Source organism: Sebastes umbrosus, chromosome 12, assembly GCF_015220745.1.
Source record: "Sebastes umbrosus isolate fSebUmb1 chromosome 12, fSebUmb1.pri, whole genome shotgun sequence".
Taxonomy (NCBI): domain Eukaryota; kingdom Metazoa; phylum Chordata; class Actinopteri; order Perciformes; family Sebastidae; genus Sebastes; species Sebastes umbrosus.
This window is the reverse complement of record NC_051280.1, coordinates 31,462,029-31,469,336: the sequence shown is the minus strand read 5'-3', so window position 1 is coordinate 31,469,336 and position 7,308 is coordinate 31,462,029. Positions and strand designations below refer to the sequence as shown.

General features: G+C 37.7%; 1 long non-coding RNA gene across 1 annotated transcript; it reads left to right on the top strand.

Moving 5' to 3' along the window:
• Positions 1–3,119: 3,119 nt before the first annotated feature.
• On the top strand, positions 3,120–6,235 carry LOC119498877. Its single transcript, XR_005209201.1, has 2 exons — positions 3,120–3,175; positions 3,253–6,235. It is a non-coding gene; the product is annotated as an uncharacterized LOC119498877 (long non-coding RNA).
• The last annotated feature ends 1,073 nt before the right edge of the window (positions 6,236–7,308 follow it).

The window sequence follows — 7,308 nt, the reverse complement described above, 5'->3', positions numbered from 1 at the left end:
AGCCTTCTGTGTGTGTCCTCTTGACTTTACTCGTCGGCTTGCTTTCCTCACTTCCGTTTCTCTTCTTGTGCACTAATTAGTTTAAGCTGAACAGCCAATTAGAGTGATTTCTCTCACTGACGAGCTCCCCCGCCGATTCAACATGCTGAATTGGCCGAAAAAACTCCAACACGGGCAGACTAGAGCTGACGCTGCGGGACACACTGCAAAAACTAGACCAAACTTTCCGATGGCCGACCGTCAGCTTGGTGTGTCAGGGCCTTAAAACTGTTGACAGGACAACTCGAACTGCAAACAAGGTTGATTCTGACTCTTTCTATTATGAATTTTTGATCCATGGAGGTTTTATATTTGTAAAACTTTCCTCGAGCCGAGAAAAGCAAACCTGGAAGCTAGAATACTGTTTTTTGACGTATGCGCCAGGCGAGCAATTCTCATTGGAGTGAATAGGCGCCATCTTGAGGTCCGGTATCCAGTTCTTATTATACATTCATGGTTCAGACGGTCAGGAGTGACTGCGTGATACAGTAATGCACCTTTTTGAAAATACTTATAGCTTTTTGTTGCTGTTTTAGAAAACAAAAAACGTCTTTGCAGCTTCTGTACATAGTCAACACAGTCAGAATGCAAATCAGCTCAAAGCTGGTGAGCTTCAGCTGGTGGCTGGAAGGATCGTCGTCTGCACAGCCAGACACTTTGGCACATAATGGTCCTATTCTGTAGTAAAAATCAAGATGGCTGATAAAGGAACTGAAATTGGCTGGTTTCTCTTCTGTGACGGCGATCTGAAAAAAACAATGTGAGTAAAAACATTTCCTGTGCGGGTGCTGTGTTAGTACTATAACGTGTAGTGTGGATACAGTAGTGCCATACTACAGATCACAATTCTGGATGGCTTTCAGACAGAACCTGAACAAGCTTGTTAAAAGAAGGAACTACCTTAAAGGGAGATTTGTCAAGTATCTAATACTCTTATCAACATGGGAGTGGGCAAATATATTTGCTTTATGCAAATGTATGTATATATTTATTATTAGAATCAATTAATAACACAAAACAATGACAAATATTGTCCAGAAACCCTCACAGGTACTGCATTTAGCATAAAAAAGTCAGTGTGTCAGTGTGCTGACTTGACTATGACTTGCCCCAAAACTGCATGTGATTATCATAAAGTGGGCATGTCTGTAAAGGGGAGACTCGTGGGTACCCACAGAACCCATTTACATTCACATATTTGGAGGTCAGAGGTCAAGGGACCCCTTTGAAAATGGACATGCAAGTGTTTACTCGCCAACATTTTGCGTAAGTTTGGAGCGTTACTAAGTCTTCTTCTCAACAAGCTAGTATGACATGGTTGGTAGCGATGGATTCCTTCATTTGATACGCGTTATTATCGCGTTAACTTTGACAGCCCTAATATAAATATATAAATAACACTACTGTTTTAATAGTAATGTTGTTGCAATATAGCTTCCAGCCACCAGAGGCAGCACTCAAGTTGGTTAGCGGAAAAATAAATCCTGCTCCGTTTTAATTAACATGTTTTGTAATTAAATTTGAATTTGCTGATTGTATTTTCAGCAGTCTTCTTTAACAAATTTAACAAAAACACAAATGTTTGCGTTCCGTTTGATAGCCATCCAGATTTCCTTGTCACAGTGTTCTTGTTTCTCTCAGTTTCTCTCCACACCAGTATGGCTTCTCTTCAGTGTGGATGCTGGTGTTTTCTCCCAGCACTGACACCGGTGTGGTCTCTCTTCAGTTTGGATGTGTTGGTGTTATAACCTCTTACATTGGTCACATATGTCGGCTTCCTCTCCTGTGTGGAGGCTCTAGTGTTTTGGGTGTTCTTTGCTGACTGAAACTTCTCCAGTGTTGGTCCCAGTAGTCCCAGTATGACCTCCCACATGATCTTTTAGCTGATAGGTCACTCTGCTCACAGTGTTGACGTCTGTTTCTGTGAAGCCATGAACCAGCCACTGTGTGTCTAGTAGACAAAATAGTCAACTCCCTGTCCTGTTGACGGTTTATTGTTAGAGGCTGATAGATGTGTAGACATTGTACCATCTAAGACTTGGAAATGTAGGGGAGGAAAGGTGATTTCAGTGTTTCTGTACATGTGCTAATTAAACCTTTAGTCTCTAAGAGCAACACCTGTTGAAATGGTCGTTAGGCAGGGCTGGGTACCAAGACATAACACCCACAGTATACTCTTTTTTGGTATTTGTTTTAATTTTGAAGGACTAAATGGACTCTTTTTCAACCGTAGACACTATTCCAGGAACTTCTTAGGAACTAAAGAAGTTCAGCTGTGATTTGAGTGGAAGAACCGAGGTCTAAATTGACTTCCTGTCCTGAAGACAAGGGGTGGAAATTCCTTTGAATGTTTACTGATGTTAAAGTTAAAGAGTGTGCGACCGAGAGAACAAGCAAGTGCATAACAAAACTATTTCCTAATTGATTCAAGCAGGTTATGCACTAAAACAGAAATAAATAAAACCAAGTTTATTGTTGCTACTTTGCAGTAGAGCTGTGTACTGACAAGAATCTGGCGATACGATAACGCATCATGATACAGGGGTTTGGATTCAATATATGAGCAAGGCGATATATTGTAATTTTTTAAATCTAATCTGAGGAAAACTGTTGTATAAAGAACACACCAACATACGCATAAAATCAGAGTTAAAAAGTGAACTTGTTTATGCAATCGGAACAGAGGGATCTGTATTTGCATTTATCACAGTCCCTATAACTCCAACATCATAGCACTACTTTTAGAGGGCACATATACACAGATAGGGTGCATATCTTTGCAAATAGAATAAAGTATTGACTGAGTTAATCTTTGCATGGAAACTACCTTAACCAACCTTAAAGGGAGATTTGTTAAGTATTTAATACTCTTATCAACATTGGAGTGGACAAATATGCTTGATTTATGCAAATGTATGTATATATTTATTATTGGAAATCGATTAACAACACAAAACAATGACAGATATTGTCCAGAAACCCTCACAGGTACTGCATTTAGCATGAAAAAATATGCTCAAATCATAACATGGCAAACTCAAGACTCGTTATTTATTATTAAAATAATAAATCGTGCAAGTGTAAACCTTTTTAATGCAGCAACAATATATGTGTATATATATATATATATATATATGTATATATATATATATATATGTGTGTATGTATATATATATATATATATATATATATATATATATATATACATAAAAGTTAATTGAATAGATCGGCCCCGTTGTCACCAATACCCGATCCATACCCGATCTGGTATCGGTATCGATGCATCCTAAGTGAGAATAAGTAGTTAAACAACTAAATTTTTCTTAAGAGCTTGAACAATGATGGACATTTTTGTTTTCAGATATAAATGTATCTATTGGCTCCTTTTTTTATTCTCTTCAACGAAATATCCATCAAACATTTTATCGTCTCTTATAATACATTTTTTAAACACGGAGGATGACATAAAATTCATAATGATAAATATAAGATTAAAAAAGCACTGATTTCAAAATACTATACATCAACCACATATATTTTTTCTATATTTCCAATCAGTCATTTAAATGAAATAAAGGAAAAGAAAAGGACAACAACACTCCTGTATCTATACCTACCACGTACAGTAAAAAAAAAAGGTTTACTTCTGTCGGTGTAGAGTAGTGAATAAAAATGTTTCCAGCGTTGGCTCCTTTTTTTAATCATCCTGAGCTCAAACTTATAGCTACTAATTCTAACATCCGCCCACAAATCTTAAAACTAAATGCACAAAATTTTGAATAAAAACATACTAACATACTGTGTCTATAAACAAGTCTACACAGAGATAACTCTTGGAAATAAAATGACCATTGGACCAAACTTCCACCAGGCCTGTAGAGTCCTTTTAACGTATGAGAAAGTTTTACACAGTGAGTTCTCATGTAAGGGGACTTTTAGCAGATATGTAGGGAATAAAATAAGCTGTGTTCAGTGGAGAAAGCAACTTATTTGTAAATGTTACATAACAGTTTGTCATATCCTGAAATCAGATTTCATTCAACAACAAAAAGGATTCATTTAAAACTGGCGTCAAATTGTAGATATTTATTAACTGGTGTTCCTCGGATGCCCGGCCCTGCCGTTGTACCAATACTTGACATGATTGTAAAAAAAACTTTTTTTCTATTTCTTCGCAGTGCCCTTTAGTCATTAGTGTTGAAACACTGTCGTGGGGATTCTGTCAGTGTCATATTTGTTATGGTACTTTAAAACTAGTGAAATCTTTCGAGGAGTGTCGTGATGCGTTTGCTGTCCGCTGCTTTGCTTTCCCACTGCCACTAAAACAGCCAAAGCTGCATTTAAGTGAATGGGAGAGGCTGTAATGATATGTGAGTGTGAGTGTGTGTGTGTGTGTGTGTGTGTGTGTGTGTGTGTGTGTGTGTGTGTGTGTGTGTGTGTGTGTGTGTGTGTGTGTGTGTGTGTGTGTGTGTGTGTGTGTGTGTGTGTGTGTGTGTGTGTGTGTGTGTGTGTGTGTGTGTGTGTTTGAGATGATTTCACGAGTCTGCGTGTCCGTCTGTGTGGTGGTGAAACAAATCAACGTCTAAAAACGTGTTTAATGTTGTGATAACAGGGCAGTTCAAGTTTTGACTGCAGTACAACTGTTGTACTCTGTTGTACTCATGAGTTACAGCCATAGATATAGAATATAGGAGTAGAACGGACATTCCCATTCAAATCAACGTAACAGGATGGTCAGAGTGGCAGCGATCTTTATGTGTGCCATTGCGACCGTTATAGCGGGCGAACTTCTGTATAAACTAAACTCACAAGGACAAGGACAAGCTACCCAGCTAATTAGCTAGCCATCTATCTCTGGAGCTACGTCCGCTCACTTCCCAGCGAGCTGCGACTAAACTTTACGTCCCCACTGATGTCTGTCACCATAACAACTAACTAACAACAATCGCCATTTCCTTTTGTCCTGCTCAAATGACCACAGAAAACAGTCCAATGTCCGTTCTCCTCTTATTCTATTTCTGTGGTTACAGCATTAACACGATGAACAAGCACAGTCCATTTAAAACTGATTGTTTCTAAGTCTAGCTTTAGGTTTGTGGACCGTTTTCGCCGGTTTGTAACAAAAGTGTTCATTGAAACGAGTACATTGACATGACGAACATATGTGTGTATATTTGGTAACACTTTACAGCTGCCTTTTTACAGAGTATTAACGCAGTGAAATGTATTTATAACAAAAGAAAAATCTTAGAAATTCCATGTTAGTTGAAATAAATTTGTATTTTGACAGGTCTAAAAACATCATCATTACATTTAAGATGAAATAAATGGAGATTTCCAATAAACTGAAGTGATTACTTGTCAAAAGGCGAATGTAAAGTGTTAACCTCTTACTTTAAAACCATAACATTTGTATCATATAAATTGTAATATATGAAGAAAGTAGCCGGTTTTGGCTGTATAGTGTATTTCAGCTGCAGCAGTTTTTATTAGCCTTTATAACTTGATGACATGATCCCGCGTTTGTTTTTATTCTGTGTAAACCCATTTTACTGCTTCATGATGGATGATGATAGTTCATCTGTCAAAGGCTTTACATTCACATAAAACTGAGTTCATTTTGTCATTTATACCAGGGAAGGTGAATGTAATCCAAATGTGTTTAGAAGAGACCATCGATGTGTGTTTCTCGGAGTTATCCCTGGTTTAACTGACAAAACATTTTATTTGTGTGAAGGAAATTTAAAAGCTGTGTGTTTGTGTGTGCGTGTGTGAATGTTTGATCTCTAGTTTATCCAATACTGTTTTCTTCCTCGCGGAGAGTTTAAACAAGTTTCACTGCACTCAACTTCATTTTTTTACCAACACTGAGCCACTCTGCTGCCACGTTCATAATAATGTTAACAATGTTCTCTTTCTCTCAATCACAATGAAACCACGTCACATCGTCACTGAGCATCTGCCATCTCAGATCCACCGTCGTGAAGCCTTGTTAAACTGTGGCTCCTTGGTGTTAACAGTGTTTTGTGTGGTTGATGTAGAACAACAAACACCACAGCTCAGTTCTCAGAAGAAGAAGAAAAAAATAAAACTGTTGGATCGACTTGACAGCAGTTCCGTGGGTTAAAGCTGTGTAATAAAGGAACAAGCGTCTGCTTGTGAAATCAAAATAAACCATTTGTGCTGTTTGAACGTTTTCTAGTTGTGTTGTTTTTGGATTGTTTTTGTCTTTGCATGCAAAGGATTCAGATTCAGTCGACTGTTCACTACCTGCTCAGCACCAAAGAGCAAACTTAGCTCTTGCTGGTGAACATAGTGGAGCATTTAGCAGCTTATGAGACAGATATTTCCCTCAAGAGTGGGTGGAGACCAAAAGCAGAGCTAAAAGAGAGAATATTGGACTCATCAGGTGGACCCCTTTGAAAATGGCCATGACAGTTTTTCCTTGCCAAAATTTAGCCTTTAAAATGTATTTAGCCTCCTTCATGACGAGCTAGTATGACATAGCATGACATGGTACCAATAGTATCATTATGGTTTCTAGTTTTATATGATGCCAGTATCTTCACTCACTCTTTAAAACTGAGCCCGCTACAACCTAAAAATCACAAGTTGTGTTTAGGGTGTTAAAAAAATTAGTTGCGTTCAAACGAAATTGCTCTATTGTGTTAACTTTGACAGCCCTCATAAATAAGCAACTCTTTGCTAACAAGTTAAACCTCTCAACTTTCCTGCTGCCCCCAAGCGGCATCATTACAGGTTTAATTAATGTATTAAAGCACCATCTGTCATTTTTTTAAAAATTTAAAAGATTCATTTGAAAACATGAAATTTGATGTAGAAGTACTCAGTTGTTTGCTGATATACAAATCAAAATATATTAGTCAAAGTAACTTGAAGTGATCCAGTGAAGTGGTGGCTGTGTAAACATGCATGCGTGGCCAATTCTGCTCACATGCATATTGGTGTTCACTTTGTGCACATCACGGGCACACAGCACAAAATAAAGATCCTGAGAGTAACTCATATAAAGTCTTTTTTTTTGGACAGTGTGAAACGCTCTTGAAGTGGCTATTTTCACGTGTGATCAACAGCATTTGAGCTTTGACTCTGATGTGATACAAACACAAGAAACTAACACAAATAGGATCATTTATTCCCAGTGATAAAAAATAGTCATGACCAATATAGACTACATACATTCTGCATACCTAATAATAAAAGTTTACATATCATTCAACACCGGTGGCTTTCAGTAGAAATACTCCT